Source organism: Diceros bicornis, chromosome 16, assembly GCF_020826845.1.
Source record: "Diceros bicornis minor isolate mBicDic1 chromosome 16, mDicBic1.mat.cur, whole genome shotgun sequence".
Lineage (NCBI taxonomy): Eukaryota > Metazoa > Chordata > Mammalia > Perissodactyla > Rhinocerotidae > Diceros > Diceros bicornis.
The window spans coordinates 58,297,689-58,310,900 of NC_080755.1; positions in this window are offsets into that span (position 1 = coordinate 58,297,689).

Here is a 13,212-nt window from a genome sequence, read left to right on the forward strand (position 1 = left end):
TTTCCCTAGAAAAATTTATAAAATAACACACCTCTGGAAAGCCTATATATTTACACAAAATAGTTAATTCTAAATATATTTACCAAATTATTTATTAAAATTACCCTGTTTAATGCATTAGTCAGCATGGGCTGCTATAATAAAATACCATAGACTGAGTGGCTTAAACAACAGAAATTTATTTTCTCACACTTCTGGATGCTGGGAGTCCAAGGTCAAGGTGCCACCAGGTTTGGTTTCTCTTTGAGCATCTCTCTTTGGCTTATAGACGGCCGCCTTCTCTTTGTCTGCTCTCAAGGTCTTTTTTCTGTGTTCTCACACTTCTGGTGTCTCTTCCTCTTCTTATAAGGGCACTAGTCCTATTGGATTAGGGGCCCAGTCTTATGACCTCATTTAACCTTAATTACCTCATTAAAGGCCCCATCTCCAAATATAGTCACATTGGGGATAGGGGCTTCAACCTATGAATTTTTTGGGCAGGGGGACACAATTCAGTCCATAACATTTACCAAATAATTATTTTAAAGGATTAAAGTTCATTCTTTGAAATTTAATTTCCCTTAGGAATTTACAATAGTGCATGAGTGTAAACAGGGATGATAGGGCACATGGTGTTCATCACTGCTGTTCACCAAACATTCCTGGCTCTCTGCCTTCTGGGTTTGGAACAACATTTACATCTTAGGACCATTGTGGTTGGGAAAGACCATGTGACTAGTTCTGTCCAGTGAGTAGATAACAGATATTATGAGTGTCGCTTCTAAGCCAGAGCACGCAATTGTTGGTATATGCCTTCTCCAAAATGCTATTCTGCTGCCACGTAGACAAGCAATGTTCTAGGCAGTGGTAGTAAAGATTCAGCTGCGTCATGTGGCAAAACCTAACTTATCCTGCCTAATACAAGAATTGGTACAAGAAGTGGGTGCTGATGCAATAACAACAACAAAAAATTAATACATAGTATATGTGACATAGGATATGAAGATACAGTTATTAGAGGTGGATAAAGAGATAGTCATCTATGTATATATAATGGAAAAGCATTTGTCAAAGGCATATCATCTATATAATAATTTTGTGTTCCTGGGGAATATAGATTATTAGCATGGGGTGAATACCGTTGGCTATATTTGGCAAGGGGTTATGAGAAAGTTATTAACTTAGAAATGAACTGTCTGGGCTTAGAGGTTAAGTGAGCACGCTCCGCTGCTGGGGGCCCGGGTTTGGATCCTGGGCAGGCACCGACGCACCGCTTCTCCGGCCATGCTGAGGCCGCGTCCCACATACAGCAATTAGAAGGCTGTGCAACTATGACATACAACTATCTACTGGGGCTTTGGGGGAAAAAAATAAATAAATAAAAATTAAAAAAAAAAAGAAATGAACTGGCTGATGTGTAAGAAAAATGATAGAAGATAAAGAGAGGCTGTAAATTTATGGACTTGAGTATTTGGAGGAGGCAATTGCTACTCATTTCCAAATAGTAAAAATTAAAATTAAATGACAAAGTATATTAAACCCTACAGGATTAAATCAATATTACTTTCATTCCCATTGCTAAAACTTATACACTAGATTTAAGTGGTGCCCAGTTAAATCCTTTCAGTTGGACAAAATAGATAAAGGATAAAAGAATAAGCAAGTGGCACCTTCATAATGCTAAAATAGCAACAAATAAGTTGAGAGAAAAAAAGACAGAGAGGCACAGAAGCAAGAAAGTAAAGTGTGATGGTTAATTTTAAGACTATGCTGCCCAGTTGTTTCTTCAAACACCAGTTTATATGTTTCTATGAAGGTATTTTTTAGATGTGATTAGTATTTCAGTCAGTCAACTTTGAGTAAAAGAGATTAACCTTCATAACGTGGGTTGGCCTCATTCAATCCACTGAAGGTCTTCAAAGCAAAGATAGGTTTCCCAAAGAAATTCCACCTCCAGACTGCAGCATAGAAGTCACGCCTAAATTTCCATCCTGCAGACTTCAGACACAAGCCCGTCACATCAACTCTTCTGGGAATTTCCAATCTGCAGATCTGCTCTACAGATTTCAGACGTGCCATCCCCCATGATCTCATGAGCCTGTTCCATATATCTCTTACTGCTTCTATTTCTCTGGAGAACCCCGACTAATACACAAATCATACAGCGAATCTAAGAAGTATGTCTGAAATGTGACTGTTGATAGAAAGTCAGTATTCAAATAGCCTAAAACACTCCCCTTCCCCCATACCTGACCACAACATCAACAGGGATCCCGTAGATCAGTGGATTATATCTGAAGAACTGCAACTCACAGACTCTCTCTGAGGGAGATACACATGAAAGTCCTAGGTAAAGAGAGGAGAGGAAAACAAAGGCAGTGGAGGAATTTGAAGCCTCTGGCACAAATAATACTAAAAACTGTAAACATTTAACACAGCCCTAATCTCGGCCAGATTACCATAAATCCTCACAATAAAAGCCTATTTACTTCACTTCTCATTATCTAATACAACATGCATGACTTTCAACAAAAAATATTACAAAGCATGTTGAAAGGCAAGAAAAAATACAGTCTGAAGACATAAAGCAGTCATTAGAACAAGACACAGATGTGATACAGATGTTAAAACTAACAGGCTAACAGTAGGCATATCCAACACAATACTGAAAAAGAAGAACAAAGTTCAATGATTAACATTACCTAATTTCACGACTTACTATAGAGCTACAGTAATCAACACAACATGGTATTGGTGAAAGAATAGACATATAGATAAATGGAACAGAATAGAGATCCCATAAATATACTTACACAAATACAGTAATATTTCAAAGTGGATCATAGACTTCAGTGTAATAAAATAAAATTTTGGGAAAAATATGAAAAAAATCTTTGTGACTTTACAAAGTTATCTTAGGTATGACATCAAGAGCATGATATAAAAAAGAAAAAAATGATAAATAGGACTTTATCAAAATTAAATTCTTTTGCTCTTAAAAGGTACCAATGAAAAATAAAAAGTCAAGCCATACATAGAAAATATTTGAAAATAGTTTTGGATAAAGGACTCAAAATATAGATAGAATGAAAACAACTACATAATAAGCAGGCAAATAACATGTTTTTTAAATGGACAAAAAATTTGAAGATATTCCAACAAAGAGAAGATATGAGTGGTAATATGCACAAGAAAAGATATGCAACATCGTTAGTTATGAGAGAAAAGTAAATCAAAGCCACAATGACACTACCGTAGCCATGTGATCAAGGTCAACATTAACTGTGCTAAGTCAAGCTAACCAGATGTGATGAGAATGGTCTGTTACCTCTGAGATCTTCTTACCAAAAACACATAACCCATCATAATCATGAGAAAAACATCAACAAAACTACAACTGCAGTAAGTTCTAAAAAACATCTGACCAGTACTCTTCAAAACTGTCAAGGTTATTAAAAACAAGGAAAGTCTCAGAAATTGTCAAAGCCAAAATGGGGCTAGGGAGACATGATGACTAAATGTAATGTGATGTGCTAGATGGGACCCTGGAAAAGGAAGAGGACGTTAGGTAAAAAGTAAGGCAACACAAATGAGGTATGGATTTTAGTTAATAAAAATGCAGCAATATTGTTTCATTAATTGCAACAAATGCACCATACTTATGTGAGATGTTAGTAATAGAGGAAACTAGGGATAAGGTTTAAGGGAACTCTCTGTACTACATTCTTAATTTTTCTGTACGTCTCCAACTACTCTAAAATACATTTTTTTAAAAAAAAAAAAAAGGGAGAAAACAACCTCCCAGATGGCAGAGTCAAGTGCCATGGATAACAATAGACTCTAGCACTAGAGTCAGGAGCATCAGGACCTAATCAAGAAATGTCCAAATCTTCAGGATAAGAGATTCTTGCTCTGCCTGGGTCAGAATTGTTACAGAATGACTGCCATGTATCTCACATTCTTCCTTCTTCCCATGGGAATGATTTTTCCTCTCTTCCAACTTGTATATTGGGAGTAGAGCAGCAGGTAAGTTGCTTTTCAATTTATATGCTTGTATATCAAGAAGAGTCACACCTCCCTGATATACATGTACATCAATGAGAAATGACGCACTTTGAGTTTGATGGCATAACTGGATAGGACTTATGAGTTGTCTCTCTTGAGACTGGGGAAGTGCATTTTTCTTATGGAAGGGAGAGTGCATGCAATTTGGTGGCCAGTAGGGCCATTATTAGTCATTAATGCTCTTTCCCAAATATTTCCAGCACTCCACCTTCCAGGCACATGGTAAAAATCACAGTTCCTGTCACCCTTGTGTTTGGTTGTGACCATATGACTAAGTTTAGACAATGAATTATGAAAAAAAAAGTGTCACCTGTCACAACATTTGACTGCTCTCCTTCTCTCTGTTAGAGCAGTACTCCACATGGTGCCCTGGGACCTGAAGGATGGCCTGGAGTAGAGCCCACATTGAACCAGTAATGGATATGTAGCATAAGCAAGAAACAACCTTTTGTTTTTTAAAGCCATTGAGATTTGGGGGGAGCTTCTTTTACCAGAGCATAACTCAGCATATCTTGACCTATTCAGGCACATTTAGGACCTGTGAGAGTGGTTATAAGCTTTAGTGGGAATCTCTGAGTCTATTGATTCTGGTGAAGTCTGCTAAAACCAGTAAATATAATTATATAAAAGTAAGTTTGGTTGAACCTCCCCTTTATATCTGTTCCTGTAGGAAGTATAGATAAAAAAATAGGCATAGAAATGTATGACCAGCAGGTGCCCAGTGGGAAAATACTACTGGAAAGTAAGAAAAGGCAAAAGAGTAATATTCTTGAGGACAAGTTTAATCTTATCATTCTCTTTAATGCCATTATACCACAACTTCTGAATCCCATCAACTCATATTGTCTCCAAACTCAATGAAAAAAAAAAGAGGCTCTCAGAAGTGATGCTTTTGAAATTTCACCCCACCATCCCCTTGCTAAGAAAGCTCTTTTTCTGTATACTACTCCTTTCTTTCAGTCTCATATAAAATATTAGGATTTTAATTGGAAATTTCTCTCCAATATTATAAATTGAGTCAAAGGAATAACATCAAATTTGTAAAAAGGTTGCTGGTAATCATGATTGTAATCCTATTGTATTAGGTAAACATGTTTTAATTTACCATTGTGCTTAAGAATTCCAGAAAGTGATTAATAGGCAGGAAATTTCTTAAATAGCTTTAGCACAAAATTTCAATGAGGACTTTTATGTTCATGGTCAAGATACATCTGTGGTTGTCTAGCCCCCAAAGAGAGACCAAGATGGAAAAAAACTTGTTATAAACATGAAAAATAAGCAAATTGTGTCATCAGTATATTTGGAAGCAAGCTGGAGAAATTTAGTGATAGCTGTCTCTCCTAACCAATCTCTCTTGATACCATTTGGTATTCCTGTGCTAAATATATCCTTGAAAGGGAAGGGAAGCTTCTAACTTGGTGTGTCTGATTAACAGTCACAGGTCAATTGCATATTGTCTGCTTCTCAGATATATGACTTGTTATTTTTGAATAATGATTCATGCCCGACAACACTGGGAACTTGGCTCTAATTGCTGAGCTCCCAAGTCTAACCCATGCCAACTGATAGTCAGGTAATTTTCCAGCTAGAACAGATTTATAATGGTGTGAAATAAACCAGCTCTACCCTTAGTAACCTAGCTACTTATATAAACATTTTCTCATTTATGACATATAAAATCCTTTTCCCCAATACTGCTTTGACCTGACACACTCTATTATCTTCTTGTGAGTTCCTTCATTAACAAGTTAATATACTTTGACATGTGCTCAAGATCAATTTTTCTAAGAAATTTTGCTCTAACAACCCATAACCCACACACTTCATCAACTGAAGATATTGCCTCCAAATTCCAAGAGAATAAAATGAAATTGTCAAGAATAAAAATCATTTCATTACCCCCTACTCTTCACTTCTCTACAAAGCCATAATTATCTGCCCTCAAAATTATATCCTTTCCTGCACTGTCAAATGAAAAAGTGTTCCTTCTATTCTAGGTATACTAGTGTCCTTGATCCTTTCCTGCAACAATGCCCCTGGAGCCTTATTATCCTCAAAAATATACATCATCCATTCTTATTCCTGCATGATATACCTGTATCTTTATATAGGCTTCTTCTCATAGCTTTTAAACATATTCATATAAAGAGCCACTACCAACCCATCCAAAGGTACCAATGCCAGGCTATAACTGAAGCTACTCCATATTGTACCACCTTTTCCTAGTCTCCTACCCCTTTGGCCTGACCTAGAGTGATCAGAAAAAAAAAAAGAAAGAAAGGAAGAAGAAGAAGAAAGTAGAGGAGAATGTGAATCAAGAGAAAGAGAATAAACTGTCCTTGAAACTTGTTCCACTGCAAGTTTCCAAAGCTGATATGGATCCAGGCTAGAGAGGAGAAAAATCTTAAATTTTAAGTTGAGTTAAGCACGGATCTGTATTTAGTCTGGACTATAGTTTTTTATTGGTTTGAAGACTTTTCATTACATAAGATTGAAAAATCAAACTATGGGACATGCCTGAGATTTTATCAATGAAAGACAGAAACAACATAAAAATTTTAAAGATGTAGTCGAAAAAAATAAGGTTGTTTCTGTTTGTATGCTCTGAGTCCAACTTTTTTAGTAATTCTTTTACATTTTAAATTTTTACAACTCTCATTCATTCAACCAATATTGACTTAGTGCTTGCTATGTGCTAGACATATATAATACAATGGTAGAGATAAGAGGCATGGAACTCTAATCTAGTAGAGGGAAAAGACATTTAACAATATCACCCTGGTAACCATGTCCTTACACCTGTGATATATGTGGTAAAGGAAAATATATAGTTTTTGAGAGGCATAAACTGGGGACTAATCTAGACCATAGACTAAAAGGGAATTTAAACCTTAAACATAATCAAATTAAAGAGAAGGAAAGAAGCATATTCAAATGGAACAGTATATTTCAAGGTCTTGGTGTGGAAAGGAGTATTTTAGGGAATGGAAACAAAGCCAGTGCGATGAGCAGATGGATTTGGCAGCAGATGAGAGTTGAGCATTAGGTTCATAAATATGGCCAGATTATGTAAGATCTAAAGTATTTTCAAGGTTGTCCTAATAGCGCTGGGGATCTTTAAAGGATTTGATCAGGGTAAAGACATGAACGAATTTGCCTTGTAAATCAACTACTTAAGCTGCAACATGGCTAATTACTAGGAAGTGGACAAAGATAGAAATGAATAAAAGAGATTTTCATTTAGTCTTTCTAATAGAGGTCATCATAGCCCAGATAGGAAGAGAGCCAATGAAGATGGAGAGAAAGGAATGTATATGAGAGACATTGTTGACATAAAATGGGCAATATTTGATAAGACATGAGATACATGGAAAGAGTTATGGGGGACTTTTGATGTGGGTCCATCAAAGAGGTGTTTTGGAAATGGAGAAAACTGGGAAAGGAGAAGGTTTGGAGTTGAAGAGTGGGGAAAGAAAGGTAAAGAGTTTAGTTTTGCCATATTTAACTTGAGATTTCTATGAGACATCCAAGCGAAGGTGGACATACGTGGCTGGACCTCAGTAACTTCCTGGGATAGAGACATAAATTTAGTCGTCATTGGCATTAGAGGGGTCATATTTAACTCCAAAAGTTCAATGAGATAGCCATGGGAACAAACACAGAGATAAAACAAAAATACTCTAAGAACAAGATTTAAGGATACTCCAATATGTATCAATAAAGTAGAGAAGGAAGAGCCTCCAAGAGAATGACCCAGAAAGGAAGAAAGGCAAGAAAGTTTGGTGTCATGAAACCAAGAGAAAAGAGTATTTTATGAATAAAGTATTCAACTGTGAGGTCAAGAAGTTGAGAAATTGGATGTTCGTTGGATATTTGTCTCATTAAGACCTTTGATGAGCGTCACAAATATAAATTTCCATGAAATAAAGAGGGCAAGACCCAGATTAGAGTGGGCTCAATAGTTATTGGAAAGTGACAGAAAAGAGTATCTACAGCTTGTATATAGGGAGGTTAACCACAGTTTTTCCTAGAGAGTCCTGAGTTATGTCTGTTGTTAAGGCAAAGTTATACAGTTTCCCCTTTTGAACTCAAAAATGTACAGCCACCTTATGATGGGAGGTAGAGATTGAGATCTACATAGTGTGATTATTACAGTGGCAGGTAAGGATCTCTGATTATCCAGCAAATAATACATCAGAAAATTGGAAATCTTAAGACATACGCCTTTCTGGAGAGTTGAAATTTTCCCCACATATTTTTAATCATTACAACGTTGTGTTATGTGATAGATTTAATGGGAATCTTTCTGAAACATATGAAATCTTCTCCTACCCTCTAAAATAAAGTAGAATGAACGTAATTTAATCTTTTTGGATCATTAGCGTATGACAATAGGATGATTTATACTATAATACCCTTGAAGGGATACCCTTGAAGTTCGTAGGGATATTAGTCATTCACTAAATTTTATGTGTATGTATTCAGTTATACTTGTGTGGGAATAATGGGGTGGGGGTGTATATGGGTGATTGATGATATAGGAGAGACGGTGCAGGAGAGTGGTGAAGCGGATGGGAAGAGTGCAGGAAACATGAAGCAAAAGGTTAATTTCAAGGAGGGTTGGGGAGAGAAGTGAGGAAGTATACTGATGCATGTGAATATTGGTATATGTGTGTTAAAAGCTGTATACGTTGGGATTATGAATAATATTTGCATGTTGACATTAGTTGTGTGTACATAAGGATTGGGTATACTATCTGCATGTATGTTGGGATTTAGGATAGTATGTATGTTAAAATGAGGTATTGTGTGTGTACTGGGATTGAGATGTGTGTGCGTATGTGTGTCTGTAGGAAGAGCGTGTATGCATTGAGATGGGTGTTTACAGGTGGGTGTTACATGTGCTGTGGGGGCACATGTGTGTCTATGTTGATGTGTGTGTGTTAGTGTGAGGGGGACATGTGGGTATTTGTCGTCATTTATTGTCTTTTCCTTTCTATTAAGTTTTTAACTTCTCATTGGAACCAATATGATTGATTGAGATTCCTTTTCTACATCCTTAAAAATTTCTGTATCTAATCTGTTGTAGGATGTAAAATCAAGTACCTATGCTGGTTAAATTATATGTAAAATAGGGAAATACCCTTTGAATAATAACCTGAGTGGCAGTCCTATTAGTGAGGAAAATATGTAAATTAAGCCAGTTGTGACAAAGAATTGGTGGTTCAGGGATTTTTCTTGGTTCATTTAAAATTCTCATCTTGGTTATAGAAAGAGTTTTGCAAGGTGTTTCTAAAGAAATCACATAAACAAAATGGTCATCTTTGTAAATTCATGTCCCCAGAGACAATATACCTTAGAAAAATTTTGAAAAAAATCTCCCAGCACATTTAGATAATGGCAAAATTGTCATGGCAAGGGAAGAACTGGTGAATATATAGCATCAACATCAGTGACTTGGGGTCTAGAACAGAATCTAAATTGCATTTTGTTTCCAACTTTTACCAAAATATTTGTCTTGAGGACATTTTTCTGGCCAGCATTTCCTGACTGGCTACTAGCCAATCTCCCCTTTTCTCTCTTTTTAGCACCATTTATAGCTTTTTCTAGACTACTACGATTGAGGAGATTAGGGGAATATTTGGCTACAGCTTCTGGAATGCATTATCTGCATATAACCAGCCTTAGTAAGGCTTATAACAAAACCAGATTGAAAATATATGTGTGAGGAAATATAAGATTTAAGAGCACAAGTAAAATCAAAGAGAGATTTCAGGGTCAATATGAAAATTCCTGACCACTGACAGCATTCTTCTCTCCTAAATAGATAAAAGAATAAAAATTAATCACCTTGAGTGGAGACTCAAAAGGCATGAAAGAGCCAACTGGAACAACTGAAGCTGAAGTTGCAAGTTCAGGCAGAGAAATTGTCTGATTCGGGGACCTTGGCCCAATCCACTTTATCTGTCAGTTCAAGAAAGATTTGCAGTAACAAAATCACATTAGGGAATAGAGAACAAAGCACCAGAGGAGAACAAACAAGAAATTTGGCTCTCACACCAAGGGCAGAGCTAACAGTAAGATGCTTTAGTTTACTGGATTCGGAGAGGGAATAAAAATTTTTTTCCAGTAAGTACCATTGAGGGATTTGTGAGAGCACATTAATACCAACCTTAAAGTGCTCTGCTGAGATGATTCAGCTTTAATTTAGGGTCCATTTTCAAATTTAAATTTTCATATGCACTCCAAAGGACCCTGATGCTAGGGCCTCTTGAGATATTGGGGGAGAAACTTCTTATAAAATCAAATAGGAGGAGAGAAATAGAAAACTATTGAAGAGGTATCACAAATGGCAAAATAGCAAACTCAGAATTATTTAGCCATTGGTTTTCCTGTTACTGGTCTGTCAGGTTGTTCCATGACTGCAGGGTCACCCAGTGGAGAGGAGGCTGCCAATTGAGAGTGACCAGATTCTAGATTGTAATGTCTGAGATGACCCCTCCCCTGCCATACACTCATCTAAATTTAGTAGAAGGTTATAGACTAGTGTCTGGGCTTGAGAACTGCCCACAACCATATTTTCAACTAAGACAGCTGACACCGCAAAGAGAGAGAGAAATAAGAAGCCATGCAAAGGGCATAACATGTATATAGGAAATTTAAAAAAAACCTGAATAACCTATATAGACTTGTGCCAGACAAGGCAGAACGAATGAAATATAGAATAAGAATTTAAAATCATCATTACAAAGAAACAAGGGAGGACATAAGTAATAAGAAACAAGTATAAGAAGTTGTAAATGGACAGATATATTTTGTATGAAAATTATAATAGTCTGAATAAGGAATACAACAGATAAGCTAAATAGCAAAATGGAAACAGCCAAAGAATGAATTAGTGAGATAAAATGTCAGGTCAAGGAAAAGTAATAGAAGAAACAAAAGAAAAATTGGAAATGTGAAGGAAAAATGAAATGTCAACATCAATTCAAGAAAGAGAAAAATAAGTGAAGAAAATATCTGAAGAAATGCTGACCAATAATTACTCTGAATAAAGGAGAATTGAAAAGGTTGGTCATGAGGCACAGTATGTGATTTAAAAAAAGAAAACCCTAGAAAAAGTTTTGATGATTGCAAGGACATCAATTCAAGAAAAGTTTCTAAAGTAGTTCATAAAAAAAGAATAGATTCCTGTATTAGTCAAGATTCTCCAGAGAAACGAATCAATAGGATGTGTATATATAGTCATGCGCTACATAATGGCATTTCCTTCAACAATGAACTGCATATATGATGGTGGTCCCATAAGATTAGTACCTTATGGCCTAGCTGTGTAGTAGACTATACCATCTAGGTTTGTGTAAGTACACTCTATGATGTTTGCACAATGACAAAATTGCCTAACAATGCATTTCTCAGAACATATCCCCATCATTAAGTGATGTGAAACTATACAAAAAAAAATTTATTTTAAGGAATTGGTTCACATGGTTATGGATGCTGGCAAGCCAAAAATCTGTAAGATGGACTAGCAGACTGAAGACCCAAAAAACAGCTGATGTTGCATTTTAAATCCAATGACAGTCTACTGCAGGATTCCCTCTTGATTGGGGGAGGTTAGTCTTTCGTTCTATGCAGGTCTTCAACTGATTGAATGAAGCCCACCCACGTTATGGAGGGCAATCTGCTTTACTCTAAGTCCACCAATTCAAATGTTAGTGTTAATCTCATCCAAAAACACCATCACAGAAACATCCAGAATAATGTTTGACCACATAACCACATATCTGGGCACTGTAGTCCAGCCAAGTTGACATATAAAATTAACCATCACAACCTCCAGCACACACACAGACACAAACACACAGAAAAGAATTAACTTTCAAATGAAACATTTCAATGGCAAATCAAGATGTAAGAAAAACAATGAAAAAATAGCTTGAAAGTGTTAAACGAAAAGACTTTTGAACATAGAATTTTATAGCCAAATAATTTTGTAATGAAAGACCAAAATAAAAGTATAATCAATCATAAAATCCTCAAGTCTATAACAGGAAAATTTTTGTAGGAAATTCTCTTAGAAAAATTAACCTGGTTAAGAAAGAAATAAATTCATGAAGATAGTATGAGTTAACTAGGAAATGCAGGTGATAAAATAATTTTGTAAGTTACAATGCTTCCTTAAAAATCAGGGAAAAACACAATGCATACACGTAACAGCCCAACAGAAACAACCCAGACTGGTGCAATAGAAATATAATGTATACCACAAATGTGAGCTACACAGGAATTTCAAGTTTTCTAGTAGCCCTATTTAAAATAGAAAAAAGAAACAAGTGAAGTTAATTTTAATAATATATCCAAAATATTATACATATCCAATATTATATATATCCAAATAGTATATCTCTAAAATGTTATCATTTTAAGATGTAATCAATATAAACAATTACTAATGAGTTGGGTTTTTTTTTTTTTTTTTTGGTGAGGAAGATCAGCCCTGAGCTAACATCCATGCCAATCCTCCTCTTTTTGCTAAGGAAGACTGGCCCTGAGCTAACATCAGTGCCCATCTTCCTCCACTTTATGTGGGACACCGCCACAGCATGGCCGGACAAGCGGTGCGTTGGTGTGCGCCAGGGATCCCAACCCCGGCCGCCAGCAGGGGAGGGCGAGCACTTAACCACTAGGCCACGGGCCAGCCCTGAATGAGATATTTTACATTTCCATTTTTTACTAAGTCTTCGAAATCTGGTATTTATTTTACTTAAATTTCTATTTGGACTAACCACATTTAAGTACTCAATAGCCACATGTGTTCAGTGGCTACCATATTGTTACAATGCGGTTCTCCATGATACCAACACGGCAGATGATCAGCCTGATGGCACCTAATATCCCACAGCAAATTAGTATCGGATGCTGAAGGTGGGGTACCAAATGAAGTAGGGTGGGGCTTTGAGGAATGTCCAACAGGTCTGGCAGAAAGAAACTCCAACTACAGAAATTTTCTCAATTTATACCAGAATATATATTGAGTATTTCTGGCTATGATCACAATTTGAGAAGCAATTTTTTTCTGGGTAAAAATGTATTTAATAAAAACGTTACATTAAAATCAACATAAAATTATGAAACAATTTAAGCAGATATTTTTATTATTTACAG